This window comes from Dama dama, chromosome 16 (genome assembly GCF_033118175.1).
Source record: "Dama dama isolate Ldn47 chromosome 16, ASM3311817v1, whole genome shotgun sequence".
NCBI lineage: Eukaryota > Metazoa > Chordata > Mammalia > Artiodactyla > Cervidae > Dama > Dama dama.
Genome location: NC_083696.1, coordinates 6,547,261 through 6,566,557, shown reverse-complemented (window position 1 = coordinate 6,566,557; position 19,297 = coordinate 6,547,261). Strand labels below are relative to the sequence as shown.

Genomic DNA, 19,297 nt, shown 5'->3' with positions numbered 1-19,297 from the left:
TGTCTATCTGCAGGCATTTATTTCTTAGTTGCTGGCTCCTTCAATGCCAAGCTTGGGACACGAGGCAAAAAGAAAATGCAGGGAATGACCAACACGTCTCCCTTGGTCTCAGAGCCCCTACCTGACCTGCCTCCTTCTCTCCACCTTTCACAGTCTTGGGTGTACCCAGTCGGGCCTGACTCTTTGCTACCCCATGGACTGTAGCCTGCCAGACTCCTCTGTTTATGGAATTCTCCAGGCAAGAATGCTGGAGTGGGTGGCCATTTCCTACTCTAGGGGATCTTCCCAGCCCAGGGATCGAACCCACATCCCTTGAGTCTCGTGCACTGGCAGGAGGATTCTTGACCATTAGCACCACCTGGGAAGCCCACAGTCTTAATCTGTTTTATATATAACCTCCGGAGGCTTTAGTTGTTTTTAATGGAGGAATAGAGAAAAGAAATCCACTCTTTCTCAGCCTATTTTTGCACAGCTCTAGAGCTAAAAATGTCTCCTTACATTTTAAAAGGTTTTTGCTTGTTTGTTTGTTCTTAAAGAAGATGATGATGAAAGGACCACACATGACTTGCAAAGTCTAAAATATTTCGCTGCATGGCCCTTTATACAAAAAAGTTGCTAACCCTGGACTCTGGTCATGAGAAGGCATCTCAAGTTTATTCTAAGTGTAACCGGAAGGCACCAGAGGTCTGTTGGCAGAGGAGTGGAGTGATCTGCTTTGCTACTTAGAAGAGATTACTGAAGTAAGTGAATTCAATTATCTCTAAGTACTTCCTTGGAGCTCACAGAAGCAGCCTTGGGAGGCAGGCTCTGTGGGACCAGAAGCGGGCAGAAGAGAGGGGGCAGGTCCAGTTGACAATGACCCCATTTCTTGCAGTATTGCTTCTTTGCCTGAGGTCTCATGGTAAGCAGGTGACAGAGCTTGGGATCTAACTTGGGCCAGCCAGCTCCAGAGTTTCACAGCCTCCATTCTGCTCCATCGCAGAAGAGAAACCACAGGAAGACCCTGGGTCTGGGTCCCTGAGTCTTAAAGCCTTGAGGACCTGAGAGGGGAGGGCTGGGGGATTCCCAGCTATTTCCATCACAGGCTGGCACTGCCCTGCTCTCTCCAGCTTCCTCCTCCACCCCTGTGCCTGCTCTGACTCCTTCCCAGCCTGACTTTTCATCAGCACCAAGCCATTTGCTTCTGTTTGTAATTATGCATTTTAATGTTCATTAATTATGGAATGCAAATTGCTCCGAGCACAAAATTTGTAATGAGCTGTTCCACCACCTCACCCCCAGGTCTAGAAAGTGGGCCAGCTGTTCTAAAGCAGAAGGAAGAACAACCAACTCACAAAACAGAAAAACTTTTCCTGGGGCCCAACTGACTCTCAGAGTGAAGAAGCCTGGGGCATTTTATGGTGGTACTAGAGGATGAACCGTGCCCCTCCCTCCAATCCTGGGAGACAGAAGTGTGGTACCTCCATTATTTTCTACCACCTAGGACAGGAGAGGCAGGCAGGGGTAAGGGAAGCAGCTCCAGCTTAGACTCAGCCTCTTACTGGCTGTCATTTTGAACTCTTCACGTGGCTTCTCTGAGCCTCAGTTTCTTCCTTTGGAAAACTGGTAGTGAGCAAACCATCCTCAAAGTGGAAGCGGCAGATGGGATGTTGGAGATAAGAAGCCAGATCCTAGCAAGTCCTCAACAGATACAGGGGAATAGCTCTCCAGAACACTGAATTCCAGTTCTGCCCCGCCTTGGTCTCTTGCTGGATGGCCTCGGGCAAGCACACCCCACTCTGAGTCTGTTTCCTCTGTTATAAAATGAAAGAACTGGGCAACAGGAAGTGGGATAAGACTTTTAGCTCTGAGTTGCTTGGTGTTTATTAAAACAACTATAGATCTCGAACAGGGGAGAACTAGGTCCAAAGTATTTCAGAAGAAAATGGAGAATTTCCTTACATTGAAGGAGCATGTTTTAAGAAGGGCTTCCCTGGTGGCTCAGCAATAAAGAATCTGCCTGCCAATGTCGGAGACACAGGTTCAATCCCTGGGTCTGGAAGATCTCCTGGATAAAGAAATAGCAGCCCACTCCAGTATTCTTGCCTGGAAAATCCTTTGGACAGAGAAGCCTGGCGGGCTACAGTCCACGGGGTCACAAAGAGTCAGCCACGACTTGGTTACTAAACAACAACAACGCTTTAAGAAATCACAAGAATGCCTCTGAAGCTGCCTAATCATGGGCAAAGCTTCATCCTCCTCTAAGGGCTATATTAGCATTGCTTTCTCTCTCATTGCCAAGTGCAAGCAGAAGGAGAGGACTACCTCCTGGGAAGAGTGCTGCCTCCTACCAGTAGCGCTCCACCACAGGATCGTGGTCAAGATTAAATGAGACAACGACAGCTTCGAGTGAAGTTGATCAAACACTGCTTTGCTATGTGCCCTGGCTTCCCCGAGCCTGGGTCTCCACTGAGGAGTGTCCCTCTTACCTCTCTGGGCTCGTGAGAGAACCAAACCAGATCACGTACCTGACACATACCCGCCACAACGGCAGGTGCTCAAAAACTGGTAACTCCTATTGCAGACACCCTGTCACTTTACCCCAAGTAGGAAACTTATCCAAGAAACAATGGAAGGGGACCTGTTGCATGCAGAGAGTAGGCAGAATATTGCCACAGTCAAGCTTTGCTTTTCCCAACATTGTTAAGGCGGGTCCACCAGGATCATTCTGTTTACTCAGATGAGGAAAGGAAAACCCAGAGAGGCCAAGTGACTTGCCTAAGGTCACACAGCAGGGGGGAGTCAGGCGAGGCCCACTGCTGAAGGTTCCCTGATTTTAATGAGGTGCTTTTGCCCCTGACCTACATCTGGTCCATCATGTGCGCATGCTAAGTCATTTCAGTCACGTCCGACTCTTGGCTACCTATGGACTGTAGCCCAACGATTCCTCTGTCCACGGGATTCTCCAGGCAACAGTACTGGAGCGGGTTGCCATGCCCTCCTCTGGAAGATCTTCCCGACCCAGGGATCGAACCCACAGATCTTATGTCTCCTGCACTGGCAAGCGGGTTCTTTACCATTGCAGATGGTAAAGAATCTGCCTGTAGTGTGGGGAACCTGAGTTCGATCCCTGGGTCGGGAAGATCCCCTGGAGAAAGGAATGGCAACCCACTGCAGTGTTCTTGCCTGGAGAATCCCACAGACAGAGGAGCCTGGCAGGCTACAGTCCAGGGAGTGGATTGAAGTGACTCACATGCTCCAATCCCCTGACCCACAGGGAGGCGGCCTGTGATGTCGCCAGTGGGTCACACTGGCTGGGGCTGCACAAGGATTCTGAGAAGCCTGCTGGAAGGTCACTATGATGGGGTATGACTTGGGATGCCAGAGCGTAGTCCTGAACACACAGATGAGATACAGAGTCCTGGGAAGGAAGCAAGGAAGGAAATGAAATGGGTGTTTACGGAGCACCTCCCAAGGCTGCATATCTCCCATATGCCATTTCTTCAAATCCCCACAACAAAGCTCAGAGGCACCTCTCAGATATACCTGTTTTGCCATTGAGGTTGCAGAGGATCACAGGAGCTGAGTCCCCTAGTAAGAACCACCCTTTTGATGGGGCTTCCCCGGTGGCTCAGTGGTAAAGAGTCTGCCTGCATTTCAGGAGACTCAGGTTTGATCCCTGGGCTGGGAAGATCCCCTGGAGAAGGGAACGGCAGCCCACTCTTTGAGTCACAAGGAGTCGGACACGACTGAAGTGACTGAGCACGCATGGATACACCCTTCAGGTCGGAGACTAAGTGGGCCAGACGCTCCTTGTCCCTGGAGGCTTTGGGAGAACCGCCCAGAAGGGGAGTGAGTTGGGAAGCTCCGTGTCCCGGTCCCCTCCCCGCTCAGCCTCAGCCTGTCAACAGAGCCTGCCTGCCCATCTATTACTACCGACATTGATTTGGATAACTGGGCCAGTGGAGAGCCCATAATTACTGGGAGTTTTAATCAACTCATGTCAATTCAGCTGCCGCTGAGTTTGGCTGGGCTGCAATGCTGACATGGCGGGAGGAGGGGCAGGCACGTGGAAAAGAATTGCAGGGATCCATAGTCCTGGGTGTGGTAAGCCCCGCCAGGGGGCCTCGGACCTCCTAGCAAGCGAAGAAGGCAGAGCCCACCCGCCTCAGGCCCTCGGAGGGCTCTCAGGCATGCTGCCCCAAACACCACCGGGCCTCATCTGTCCTACCTGCACCCAGAAACCACGTGGGCCCACGCCCAGCAGTGCCCGTTCTAGGCAGGGTCCAACCTCAGCCACTCTGTCCATGCCCTGCCCTCATCCCGGCCGCCCTCCTCTTCCTAAGCAGTCCTACGCACCCTCTAAGTTATAGCATAATTAGCCCCCTCCGCAGATGGCTTCTTGAGCTCAAGAAGGAGAGGAACGTTGAAGAGACAGAAAGAAAGAGTCTAATCTGGATGCTGCTACTTCCTAGCCGTGTGACTTTGGGCAAGTCACACCTTTCTGATGCCGGCTTCCCCATTTTACAATGGACTTGGTAATAAATCACGGCCTCCTGAGGTTGCTGGGAACTCTGGGGACCATCACAGATGAGAAATCCCCGTGTGGAAGTCCTAACTTCCTTTTGGTGCCTGGAGTGAGCAAGAATCATTTTTTCCCCTTTTCTGCCACATCAATTACTCTTCTAGCACAAACTTTGCTCTGCCAGGCCGGATGGTTTCTGGTTCACAGTCTGTCTCCTTCCGAGCCCACGGGCTGTTTCAGGACAGAGTGTAACACACACAGCTTCCGCTTCTCAGCGCCATCCCGCAGTCCAGCACAGAGCCCGTGTCCACTTTGGCGTCAGGCTGGAACCCTGCCTGGTGCTGCCATTTAACCAGCCATGTATTAACAGTCACTTCATTAACATTTTGAGCCTCAATTTTCTCAATATAAAATGAGCCTAATCCTATCTACCTCATAGAATTGCTGTGTGTGTGTATGTGGGGGGTGGTGGGGTGGGGGCAGGGAGTTAGACATTTAATGTCCCTTACATAGAGCCTGGTACAGGGCAAAATATCCGTTGTTATAAAAGTTTAGTTATTATGATGATGATCACTCAATATTCGATGCTTGGTAAATATTTTTGGAATGTAATAAAATGTCTGGTTCTGTTGCTTCATCTTGGCTTGAGTTCCAGTGAAATACCAACAGGCCATTCCCTCCACATGCCAGCCATCTGTGCAGTTTCAACACGTTCTTACTGAAGACACGAGAAAGGAAATTCAAACGCTTTGAGCACCTACTGCAGGCCAAGCACGAGCTATTTTCCCTGGTCTACTCTGCTAAAGTCCACGATCCAAGAGCCCGCTATCATTAGGCTCATGTTGCAGAAGAGAAAACTGGTTTGGGGGCTGGAAGTGCGTTTCCCATATCACGCAGCTTTCCAAGAGCAGGGCCGGGGTGCAAACACAGGTGTGTCAGATGAAAGTGTTTGTCGCTGAGTCGTGCCAACCCTTTATGACCCCGTGGACTGCAGCCCACCAGGCTCCTCTGTCCATGGAATTCTCTAGGCAAGGATAGTGGAGTGGGTAGCCATTCCCTTCTCCGGGGGATCTTCCTGACTCAGGGATAGAACATGGGTCTCTTGCAGTGCAGGCGGATTCTTTACTGAGCCACCAGGTGTATCTGACACCAAGCCCATGCTCTTTCCACTCACCATAACACTCTTGTTGTATGGAGACACAAAGAAATAGACTATAGTGGTCCCTGACCTGCAGGAGAGTTTAGACCAACTGGAGGAAGTGGGTAAACCCTGACAGGCTTATGCTTGGTTTATGCTCAAGAATAGTGCTGAAATGCCAATGCAGGCAGACCCTGGAGATACTGAGAATTTTGTTCTAGGACAATGCAATAAAGTGAATATCTCACTAACACAAGCCAGACGAAGTTTTTTGGTATTTCAGTGCATATCAAAGTTACATTTACAATATACTGTAGTCTATTACGTATGACATAGCACTGTTTGTAAAAAAAAAAAGAAAGAAAGAAAGAAAGAAAAAATGTACATACCTTAATTTAAAAATACTTTATTAAGGGCTTCTCAGGTGGCTCAGTGGTAAAGAATCTGCCTGCCAATGCAGTAGACGGAGGAGACAGGCTTGATCCCTGGGTCGGGAAGATCCCCTGGAGGAGAAAATGGCAACCCATTCCAGTATTCTTGCCTGGAGAATCCCATGGACAGAGGAGCCTGGCGGAATATAGTCTCTGGGGTCACCAAAGAGTCTGACATGACTGGGTGACCGAGCACACAGTAATCATCTCACTGATGGGAAAGATCAAACAGATAAGGCCCCTTCCAAAAAATATTTTCTTGCTAAAAAATGCCAACTATCATCTGACAATGCAGTGGGGCGGCAAAAATTTCAGTTCAGGGACTTCCCCGGTGGTCCAGTGGTTAAGACTCCATGCTCCTAACACACGGAGCCGAGGTTTGATCCATGGTCAGAGAATAGATCCTGCGTGCTGCCACTAAGAGCCGGCATGCCCCAACAAAAGACCCTGCACAGGCCAACCGAGACCTGTGCAGCCAATATAAACAAAGACAAAAAACACCCTTCCGTTCATAAAAAGCACAACATCAGTGAAGCACAATAGCAAGGTGCAGTGAGACAAGGCATTCTAGTCTTGGCAAAATGCATGGCTGCGTTTGCTTACGACCTGCTGTTTAGGGCCGGCTGTGCGAATTTATGGTCACCCCCCTTTCCCATCAGAGGAGCCCTGGAGTTAGGAGAGGCAGGTTACGATCCCTACTTTGAGCACTTCCCTTCTCTGGCTCTCAGTCTTCCCTCTGTGCAGTGAGTAAGCTGGCAGCTGGTCTCCAGGGGCCCTCGCAGCTTGGACCTCCTGTGGTTCTCTGCAAGCAGCTGACAGGGATTCCCAGGGAGGTCAGATGGTAGGTTCTGAGAGTCAGGGGCCCCTGAGCTGGGGATCCAGGGAGAAGGCTGTTCTAGAGGGAGTGGCTTGAGAACATTGCTCGGCGCTCACTCTACAGCCTGGGCATCTTTCTGGTGGGAGCCTTCTGCAACTCTCTGGAGCCCTGCATGGGCTGGGTGTTCAGTTCAGCAAACCCTTATTCAAAGCCAGCTGCCCTCCTGGCCATCACGTGTACAAACCCTTAGTCCCAGCTCTCAAGGAGCATCTATTCCAAAGTGGAGAGAGGCAGGCAGAGAAAAAATAAATGCATGCATTTTTTTTTTCTTTTTTTGGTCATGCCGTGCAGCATGCTGGACTTCCAATTCCCTGACCAGGGATCAAACTGGTGCCCCTTGCAGCGGAAGTGTGGAGACCTCACCACTGGGCTGCCCAGGAAGTCCCAGCGGACACCTCCTTACAGTCCTCGAGGCTTCCTGGATGGTACCGAGAAGCACTGTAAGCTAATAGAAGGGACGCCAGGAAACACTCGCCCGAGAAAATCTGCCAGCGGTTCTGATGAATGTCTATTCAATAACTGTCTAGTGATGATAATAAGTACCCTCCGTATAGCTCGTTAATAATAATAATAGCTAACACTTAATAGTGCTCATGGTGTGCCAGGCCCTGTTCTCAATGTGTGATGAGTATTCATTCACACTGCTGGCCCCGGCCTGGAGGTGCGGGTACCACCACTCCCATCTTCCAGAGAAGGAAACCGAGGCCCAGGCAGCTGTCGTCACTTGTCCCAAGGCCACTGGGCCAGTCGGTGGCAGAGCTGAGATGGTCTCTAAAGTGCTCTTCCACTTGTTATCCTATCCCAGTGTCATGGGACTCAACATAGAGGCTCAGATCCCATTGGAAGAAGAGGACCCCGAGGTGTGAGGTGCCTGAGGGCTTGGCGAAGTCACACGGTGAGCAGGTGTGGGGTGGGTGATGAGCTCAGGTCTGTACCTGCAGGGCTGACGTGGACGCTAAGTGAAGAAGGCCCTCTCGTCAAGGTCGGGACGCTAACCACTCACGCCTGGGTTTAGACACTTTGGGTCTTTAGGGCGTGTGTGTTAGTTACTCACGTCTGATTCTCTGCGACCCCACGGATTGCAGCCTGCCGGGTTCCTCTGCCCATGAAATTCTCCACAATACTGGAGTGGGTTGCCACTCCCCCCACCAGGGGATCTTTCCCACAGAGGGGTCGAACCCAGGTCTCCTGCATTGCAAGCAGATTCTTTACCATCTGCGCCACCAGGGAAGCTCTTAGGGTGCCGGGACATTGATGCTCTCCTCACATGCCAGGCACATTGCTAGGGTGTATTACCTTATCAAGTCTCCCCAGCTACTCAGAAAAGGATGTATTGGGTTGGCTAAAAAGTTTGTTCCATACCATTCTACAGAAAAAAACCCGAACAAACTTTTTGGCCAACTGAACACTATTATTTTCACCACTCACTGATGGGCAGCGGGCTCGGCGAGAAGAGATGACTTGTTGTAGGTCCACACAATGGATGCTTAGATACCTTTTAGTTTTCAGAAGCCTCCTGTTCTCCTTTCTCTGTGAATGGCACAGAGCCAAAGGGCATTTTGAGAAGGTCTGCCTGCTACAGACCTGTGTGCAAGGGAGGATGTGGGGAAAATGGTCTCGGACATGACCCGGGCACTTACTATGGAGCCAGGTCCCATTTGAAGAATTGAACATGCATTATCTCATCCCTTCCTCGCAGCAACCCTCGGCGGTAGAAACTATGATGCACACTTAGATGGGGAAATTGAGGCACAGAGGGGTTCATTAATTCGCCAAAGGCCACACAGCCAGTAGCAAGGAGATGTCAGAGACAGAAAATCTAGCATCCGAGTCCGTTTCCTTAATTCTCTGGCTAAACTTTACACAATGACCATGAACGGTGGGTACTATTATATAACCTCTTTTTGGATACTCGGCGACTAGAACAAAGAGTTTAAGGCAACTTGTCCCAGTATGACACTGGAAGTGGTAGAGTCAGGATTTAAACCCACCCAGCTTGACTCCAAAGAACCCCCTCTTACCCACTCCTGAAGTCATCAAGAGCTAGACATAAAGGGGCCACAGGTCCTCAATAGGATAGGCTGGGAATGCAGGCTTTCCAGTTCTTGCTGGATTTCACTGACTGGTTTTTCTTCTTTGTCCTTTGTAACTAAAAACTCAATTTGCAGCTTAAGGCTGCGTCCTCACGCTGCACCTTCTCATTGATCACCCGGACTCTGCGTGAAGAATGATTTTATAAGCTAGTTGGCTTTGAAAAGCAGGGAGTAGCAGCCATTGAACATATGCTTCTGTGGGTATATATTTATTCAGCGTATGTTGAGTGCAATTTGGGGCAGTTTGCATATTTTACTTCTGTTTTTTTTTTTTTTTTTTTGTCTCAGAGAGCAATTTAAGAGAAAGGAGGAAAAAAAAAAGTCCACTCCAGAATGGAGACAGATATCATTATGTCGTACCTTGAGGTTCTCCAATCCAGCGTTTCAGGCACGGAGGTGGGTGGATGGGAATTTACAAGAGGTGAGCATCAGAGGTGATGCTCTCACATCCCTTGCAGCCTCAGCACTAACCATCCAGCCCCACGGTAGCATCCTTCTTCATTGTAGCAGCCTCCCCAGGGGTCTGTCTGACTCTGTCCTCTAGCTACTATTGATTGAGTACTAAATACCAGCCAGGCCCTGGGCTAAGCACACACCATCACGATCCCACTGAACTCTTCCCTCACCCCATGCTGAAGTACACCATTGTGCACATAAGAACACAGACATCTGCTGCTCAATGCCATGTACTGGCACAGGGGTACCCAACCTCTGGGATCTAATGCTTGATCATCTGAGAGGGAGCTGATGTAATAATAATAGAAATAAAATGCACAATAAATGTAATGCACTCGAATCATCCTGAGACCATCCCTCCTCCATCCCAGTCCATGGAAAAAGTGTCAGTCTTCCACAAAATGGGTCCATGGTGCCACAAAGGTCATGGACCGCTGCAGGAGGGCAACACAGATGTGCACTCCAGGAGGCCATCCGCTGACCAGTGCTCTCAGCTTCTCCATCAAGGTTGCCAGAGCCTCTCAGATTCGGGTTCTGATCCCGATGCTGCCCATCACCATCGGAGGGACCCTGGACACACCACATCCCTCCCTGAGCTGGCTTCCACACTCTCAGGATAGAGACGGTGCGAGCATTTGGCTGAGGTGCTGCAAGGATGCCAAGATCCAAAGTTACACTTACAAGCAGCTTAAGAGACATTTGTTCTTTTCCTCTCTCTCCCCGCACCCCTGCCTAAAAGGTTTTCCTCTCACCCAGGATGAACTTAGCATGTAACATTTTCAAGAATACCTTATGAAAAGCCTGCGAGGTTTTGGACCAACGAGGAAAAAAGTAAAAGAATATGCTCACACGAGTGCCAAAGATTCAAAGGACAGGAAGCAGCAGTCTAGGCCAGAGTCTACACCAGAGGGAAACGTGGAAAGGAGAGTGTTTATCATGCACTTGTTTTTTTTTTTTTTTTTTTTTTTCCATTTATTTTTATTAGTTGGAGGCTAATTACTTTACAATATTGTAGTGGTTTTTGCCATACATTGACATGAATCAGCCATGGATCTACATGTGTTCCCCATCCTGATCCCCACTCCCACCTCCCTCCCCATACCATGCGCCTGTGCCGTAAGGAAGCATCCATGTGTGATTCACGATGGCAGGCCTGAAGCTTCAGTTTGGGGCCAGGTAAATAGATTAAGAGCTTTTGGCTGCCAGGGCATATTTTATTGCTGCAACTCTGGAGCCTAACAGAGTCTCTGACCTGTCATAGGTCCTTAGAGGTTGCATTGTGATTGCAACTAAAATTTGAATAAAACTGTGGACCAGCAAATAACCAGTTTTGCCCTTGACCAAAGAATTATCAGTTTTACCTAGCTTAATGAGATGTGTTGGATGTTAGGTAATCCATCACCACCAATCAAAAAAATAAAAATAAATCAGTTAAGTCTACATAGGTATGAAAACTATTTGAAAAAAGAAAAAAGATAAAAGGCTTGATTAGCATAAAGGTCAGAGTCATGGCTACTTTTAGAAATGAAGGGTGGCTAAGATGGCAAATGGAGAAATGATGAGTGTGTTAGGGGAGGGCTTGGGGAATGCAGGCAATATTTGAATCCTTGACATGGGTGATGTGTAGATGGGTATTGCTTAACTACTGATGAAACTGGATGTAATGTTTTACACATTTTTCCATATGTCTATTTCACAATAAAGTTGCTAAATATATACCATGTAGAAAAGCTACTAAAAGGAACTATTGAAATGTTAATAGTGATTTTTAAACGTGGTATAACTGTGGGTGATATTTTTCTTCACTTTCCTCCCTCTGTATTCTAAGCCTTTTTTTTTCTAAGCATTCTTATATGTGCATATAGTAATTTTATAATTGAAACAAATAAGCTTTTAATTGTGATGCCCTGTTATTTAAACGAGGCAGCAACAATATCATAGACGTTGGTTACAACACTTCTGCTTGAAATCTCACCAAATGAAGAGAACCCTGTCTTCTCTCTAAGGTTTACTGTGCACGAAGAACAACTCTTCAAGGGATGGTGGGGAGGGCTATTAAGTCTCAATGGTTGTTGTAGCCCTGTAGGCTGACCTTCAGGATGTTCCCTCAAGGGATCATGCTCAGCTTTACAGGGGAAGGAAGGAGCACCAGAGAGAATCAAGTTCAAGTCTGAGTTTGAAGAAAGCATAAAGGGTTTAGCTAAGAACACACAAGAAGCAGAAAAATATTGAGAGAGAGGGTTATGTTACTACCTAGGTCTATATCATCCCCACGACAGTGGGCTACTGAAATCACCTTTCCTTGCAATGATGGAGGAAAAAAAAAAAATCTTGACTCAATGAAATCCAGGATTCCAGGTTTCCTAGCTCACCAGGCTTCTCTCTGTCCAACTAGTTCTGGCCCTGGGAAGTGAGGTTACATAACTGGATCCAGCTGGTACCTGGATATTTACACAGGGCTCAGACAAAAACAGTGTAAGGCACAGAGACCATTCCCAGCTTATGGACAGACAAGATAATAAAAGCTCAGACACATTTGACAGTTTGCCCAAAGTCGCCCAGCTTCCCAGTGAAATGGATGTGGTTTGAATCCAAGTTAGGATCATGGCCAGGTCTGCTCTTTCCTCTGAATTCTGGAATTCAGAATTTCCTCTGGAATTCTGATTAACTAGCCTACTTCCCAAGAAATGTATATAACTCTACCCAGGTGCTGTTTTCTCAGCGAGGAGAAAGGCTAAAGATGGTTTTATGAAACCTTTCTCATTGGCTGCCTCAAGGCTAGAACTTCTCATGATCGTGACTGGTGGCAGGAACCCCGGTATCCTTTTTCCTGTGTTCTGAACTGTCTGCCATCCCTGGACACTGTCTGCAGTCTCTGAGAATATCTGGACTGGTGGCAGAAGACTTACTAGGCAGGATTCAGAAAGAAGCTGGAGAATACGAGAAAAAAAGAAAGCTTTCCAAATTAACAATAATAATGATGATATCATTTCTCATATATTTATCCCAAGATTCATGAAAAAAGGTAAAAGAATGATGATAAAATGGGACTTCCTTGGAGGTTCAGTGGTTAAGACTCCCAATGGTTCAATTCCTAGTCAGAAAACTGGGTTTAATCCCTGGTCAGGGAGCTAGATTCCAAATGCCACAACCAACAGCCTGCATGCTGGATGCAACTAACACCTGGAACAGCCAAATAGATAAAGAAATAGTTTTAAAGAACGATGATAGAAAATAAAAGAAGGGTACTACATGTGTGGAAGAGAGAGTCCTGGACTAGAATTTAGGATACCTGGGTTCAAGCCAGGCATAGCTCTTCCACTTTTTGGCCTCAACTTGTTCATCTTAATTTTTGACATAAGGGAAAGGGCTTACATATGGTTAAGATCAAGTTAGGGAGCCAATTGGAGAAGAAAAAACACAGAAATGCTCTTTGAAAAGCATATGTAAAGACATGTAACTCTGACATATAAAGTTACCCCCCAAAGACACAATTGTATCCTTTTTAGGTTTCCAATTTAAAACTTGCATATATAAATTCTTATTTATATTTTCATATGCAGAGGGAGAAAATGTATATGAAGATATATATAGCCCAAAGTATGGCACAGTTAACTCTAAAGTAAGTGATAAAGAGGACCTTTTTTTTTCCTTTGTACATTTCAACAACATTTGAATTGGTTTTATTTTATTTTATAATGAGCATGAGCTACTTAAAAGAAAACTGGAAAAAAAATAGTAGAAGATTGAAGACTGGATGGGGAAAAATACCTTTTAAATGCAAGAATTTGACTACTATAATTAAGACAAACACAATTATTCCAGGTTTCCATTTCAGACTAAGGAAGAAACTGTCCGATTATCGGCATTCCCACAGCTGTGGATCCCTTCCTCACAGGTACTCAGCACGGCCCCTGGGAAGTTTGCGGCCACTGTGTTTGACTCCCTCATGTCCTCCACGAGACGGCAGCCCTGCTACCCACTTATCTACCCATCTCTGCACCGTTCCTCTGCTTTGAGACTCTCTTCTACATGTACTTGTGCACCGGCTCTATGCCCTCAACTATTGCTTTTATTCTATTACTTCCTTCTTCAAGGACACTTTGTATCCAACACCCTTGTGCTGGTCCACAACCGGCACCCTAAAACAGTCAGGGTTTAGCAAACCAGAGACAGTTGCCCTTTTTCATTTTAATCCATCCCACCCTTTCACCCAAATCACAGAGCAAGAATGCAATTTGAAACTGTCCCTACAGACTTTGGGCTTCCTTGTGGCTCAGCTGGTAAAGGATCCACCTGCAATTGGGAGACCTGGGTTCGATCCCTGGGTTGGGAAGATGCCCTGGAGAAGGGAAAGGCTACTCACTCCGGTATTCTGGTCTGGAGAATTCCATGGACTGTATAGCCCACGGAGTCGTAAAGAGTCGGACACGACTGAGCGACTTTCACTTCACTACAGACTTTGGGAAATGTGTTCTGAAGAAATGAAACACAGAAGGAGCCATCTATCCAAAGATGTGCAGAGCATGTTGTTTGTAATAAGGGGGGAACACCCAAAATATCCAACAATAAGACAAATATGATGCAATATTCCCTTTCATAGAAATCAGGCAACCACTACAAATGATGTTTATGAAGAATTCGCCCTGGTTAAGGACAAGGGTTCTGAATTGGAGATGCTTCTTTAAAATCCTCTGTTCTAGAATCTCAGAGCTCTGTGGACATGAGTGAATTATTTAAGTTCTCCCTGCCTCAGTTTTTCTACCTACATGAAAACGAACAACAAGGAGACCACGTCAGAGGCTGCAGAATGCAGCGAACACTCCGGTACCTGAAGCTCTCATCACTACCACCACCACCATCCTCATCATCTCTTCACAAAATATCAGATAATAATAATAATAATGGCAACAATGCTTCCTGCCTACACAGGGCCTGGAGCCAGCCCATTGTGTATGCATTATCTCAGTCAGTCCTAATATCAGCTTTGCCAGGTATTATTAGCCCCATTTTACTCAACAGGAATCCAAGACTCAGAGGCCTTAAGTAATCCATCCCAGGGTCACCTGGCTAGTGAATGATATTGGGTTTTTCTGATGCCAGAAATTGTGACCTCCTGAAGGAAGAGGCGATTGTAAGAGGAAATAAATGCATTCTCTCATGTGGTCTCTTCCTATGGTGAAAAGGTGTTTATGTTCATGAAATTAAAATGCCAACCATGTGTCCAGACGCTCACAAAAGGGAAAGAAAGGGATGAAGAGCCCCTCCCCTGTATATCTGTTTCCCCATCAGCCAATGAGTTAAGCCCTGCCCTCCACTCACACTGCCCTTTCCTGCCCTCGGAAGCTTCCAACCGTAGAATCACTGCCCTCTGGGAACGTATATCATGAGATTTCAGGAAAGGAAAGGGCCGTTAGCAATTCTGACCCCTCTCCAGGCTGGCCCCAAACTCCCTCTCTGGTTCCAGCATGAGGCCCACACAGATGACCAGCATCTGCCCTGGAAGGCTTTATTCCACACTTGAACTTCACAGGTGGCAGAACCAGAATTTCAGCTTCTATTCCCTGTCTCCAGTTTAGCACTCCTTTCCCCCAACACCATCCTTCCAGGAAATCAAAGGGTAAAACCCATCACTTTGGAAGGGCGAGGGCTGTCCCCTGACTTTAAGAGATAATGACTTCTACACAATAAAACCAGCTTACCAGAAATACCATCAGACCTAGCAAATCTAGATCCCAAATAAATAAAATAAGGGGGAAAAATAGAGATGGCTTCAAATGCCATGGGAGAAATAAAATGTTTAATGTCATAAAAGGGTGTACAGGCTTTATGAGAATGCCACACATTATAATCTTGAAAACCCCATCCTGCATCCTGCTCACCCCCATACCTATTAATAGAATGGGGGTGGGGAGCTTTACTTGAAATTCACAAAAGAAAGATGCAGAAGCACAGCTCCCAGCTGAGAGAGGATTCCCCTCCTTTCACCGGCCCCCCACCTCCCTGCCCCCGGCAAAGTTTGAGCCTGGTGTGCAGTCATTGAGCCAAGAGGCACAGTTCCAATTTTCCTCTTTGGAAGTCTCCTTCTCTGACCCCCACCCCCTGCCTTCCAACACTCATTCCTTTTCTCTTCTTCCAGACCTCCCAGATACAGATGAGGAAGGGAATTCGGGACACTTGAGGAGGGTGAGGAGAAGGAAGTGTCCTGCTGGTATGCTCCCTGACATGGGGACATTTGCTTGATCCCGGGGGAACTCTCCTCAGCCTCCGGAAACTGTCATCTGATGACCTAAGAGGTGGCTCTGGATTCAGATAGACCTGGGCGGAGCTTCTGCTCTGCTTTCGCCTGGACGGTTGGACTTGGTCGCACTTCCCCTGCTTTCGGAATCCCTTCTCTCATGGAAAAGTTGTTATTGTTGTTTAGTCACTAAATCGTGTCCGACTCTCCCCAGTACGCCGGGCTCCCTTGTCCTCCACCACCCGGGAATCCACTCAAACTCATGTCCATTGAGTTGGTGATGATACCCAGCCATCTCATCCCGCTGCCCCCTTCTCCATTTTTGCTTTCAGTCTCTCCCAGCATTAAAGTCCCCTCCAGTGGGCTCTTGGCATCAGGTGGCCCAACTATTGGAGCTTCAACTTCACTATCAGTCCTTCCAGTGAATATTGAGAGTTGATTTCCTTAGGATTGATCACCCCAATTTCCCGGCAGTCCAAGGGACTCTCAAAAGTCTTCTTCAGTACCACAACTCGAACGCATCACTCAGCCCTCTCACATCCGTGTACAACCACCAGATAAGACGAGTGTAGTAACTGTGCTCACCACACCAGGCAGCGGGGAGGATTCACCATGATGACGCATCTTAATCACTCATCCCAGGACCTGGCCCGTAATCCGCATCACATATTCCCCACATGTAGCTCCATCAGGGATGCTATTATTGACAGCACTGGTTTCTCTATCAATGTTGTAAGCACTAGTATTACTGATGGTGGTGCATGTAGAAAAATCTGTCTGTGGACCTGTTTGAAAGTGCTTTGATGAGGATATCATATAAGAGATGCTTTGCCCTTTAGACCCTATTTCCCAGACAAAGCATCTCTGAAAGAATCTCCAAAAAGATGCTTTGCCTCTTAACGACATGTTTATGAAGACTTTTAGTAAGAAAAATGTGACAAGCATCATTTTTCCTATTTTGGATTCTGGCAAAACTATCCTGCTTGGAAAGAAATACAACTTCTTCATCCCCAAGTCGTGGGAAGAATCACTGTCCCTACATCACAGAGCAAATGTTGAGTGTTAACAACCAGACAACTCAGCTTCATAAGAAATTTTAACTAAAATAATATGTGTAGCAAGGAACTGTATTCAATACTATATAATAATCTATAATGGAAAATAATTTGAATATAGGCTTCCTAGTTGGCGCAGTGGTAAAGAATCAGTCTGTCAATACAGGGGATGCAGGAGACACAGGTTCCATCCCCAGGTTGGGAAGATCCCCTAGAGAAGGAAATGGCAGCCCCCTCCAGTATTCTTGCCTGGGAAATCCCATGGACAGAGGAGCCTGGCGGGTTTCAGTTTATGGGGTTACAGAAGTTAGACATGCCTGAGGGACTGAGCAAACACACACACATATATATAATATGTAAGTAGGTAAATATATAGGCTTCTGTGGTGTCTATATACACATAGGAAGTGAAGTGAAGTGAAAGTCACTCAGTCGTGTCATACTCTTTGCGATCCCATGAACTATACAGTCTATGGAATTCTCTAGGTCAGAATACTGGAATGGGTAGCCTTTCCCTTCTCCAGGGGATCTTCCCAACCCAGGGATCGAACCCAGGTCTCCCACCTTGGAGGTGCATACTTTACCGCCCCCCCCCCCCCCACACACGTGCATATCTGAATCATCATGTTGTATACCTGCAACTAAGACAATATTGTAAACGAACTATGATTTAGTAAAAAAATAAATAAATAAATAAATAAAAAGAAAGAAACCTATCCTGTTGGTACCATGAATCCATCACAACCCCTGTGGCTGACCTGTAGGGATGCAGAGTGCCTTTCTGGGGGTGAAGACCCAGTTCCCAGGCCCCAGACCCTCCTGAGGCTCAGCCCTGCTCCACCCATCCAGGAGGCCAGGAGGCCAGGAGGTACTCAGGGCTTGGCCTCCCGGTCAGCAGGGCCTGGGCTGTGCTCCAAGTGATCTGTCACGCTTCTGATCCCCCTCACGAGTCCTCCTCGCTCTTCTTGAGTTCTGGTTCCTTAAATGACAGTCTAGCTGAGCCGCTGGAAGAGGATGGCACCAGGAATGGAGATAAGCAGCCTCTCTCCCCAGCTGAACCAGATGCCAGTTTCCACCTCCCTCTGAGTGGTGCCAAAGAGGGGCCTGACTGATAATACATGAAAATTTGTATCTCTACCCATCTCAGCTTTTTAAAAGGCAGCTTTTTTGGTTGTGTTGTTGCCTCTCAGCATCTCAGGACAATCAGGGGTCCTCTCGTCCTTCCAAATATCTGGGAGGCCAGATGGCTTTTTAGGTCAAAGTGGAGAAAAGAAAAAAAAAAAGGAGAAGAGGAGGTGGGGATGTGGCCTGTGATTTGTAGGGAGGCGTGGCAGAGTGAGATCGGTCTGGAATTCAGAGGCAGTTCCTGACATTAGATTCACCTCCTAAAAAGATGCCATCACTCCACAGGGTCTGGCAAATATACAAACTCCTGCCCCTCTTTCAGTCCTAAATTTCTGTGAAAACATCTAGCATGGCCTTTCTCCCCCCCTTATCCTTCTTTGTGCTTTTCTATATACTCCCCTTCCCTGCTAGACAGTTTCATTTTTCTCATGTGTAAAGTGGAGATAATCATAAAACCTAGCTCATGGGATGACTGTGAGAATTAAATTGGTTAAAATAAGCAAAGCACTTAGAGTTATGTCTGGCACACAGTCACTGTGAGGATGGCTGCTCTTATGTACTAGCTTTTCTCGTTTGTAAAATGGATATAATCATACCCATCTAGGGGTGGTTATAAGCATTTAACTGCCATGAGCATAAGTGAAATGGAACACAGTAGGTACTCATGAGTGTGAGTTCTCTCCCACATCTCCTCTCTTCTCTCTGGGACTCATTTCAGCTCGCCCCGCCCACCCTCTGCCATGGATATTCTTGTGTAGAGATACAAAATGACCTGTTGAAGGTCACACTGCAAGCCCTGCTGAAACCCATCTTGTCTTCTGAACCACATGAGGAAAGAAGCTGGGGCTCTTCTTCCTGTATTCTGTTACATTCACAGGACTGGATACACTGTTGCTAAAGTCAATATTTGGATTGCTACTGTGGCAAAGATGATGCTAAAAGACTTCCAGTGTAGGAACCTACAATTACATGGAAGGGGTCTGTGATCCAATCTTGATTCTTATCACTGCTTCCCTACATGAGCTTGAGCGATTCCCACATCCTTCTAAGACCTTTGTTTTTCTGTTCGTGTGGTGGGAGAGGTTCTGGCTTGGTCACAAGATCTCCAGGGTGACCCTTCCTGGTCAGTGACTCTAAGCTGCAGGAACATGCAGATTGAAGATGGCCACACATTCTTGGCGACTCATCTCATGATTAAGTACAGTCTAGCTCCTGCCTCTTGAATCTGGGCTGAAATCAGTGACCTGTTTGACCAGTAGATTGTGGTAGAAATGATGTTCTGGGACTTCTAAGGTTAGGTGTTACGAAGACCCACAGCTTCTGCATAAGCTCTTGGGGCACTTAGCTTGAGGTGTTTCCTTTGCAACCTGTAGTGCTGGAG

The 19,297-nt window shown here is 47.2% G+C and overlaps 1 protein-coding gene across 3 annotated transcripts in view; it reads right to left on the bottom strand.

Annotated features, from left to right (window-relative positions):
* The window catches only part of ASTN2 (astrotactin 2), a 988,998-nt gene that overhangs the window by 377,745 nt on the left and 591,956 nt on the right, over positions 1 to 19,297 (bottom strand). The window lies entirely within an intron of this gene.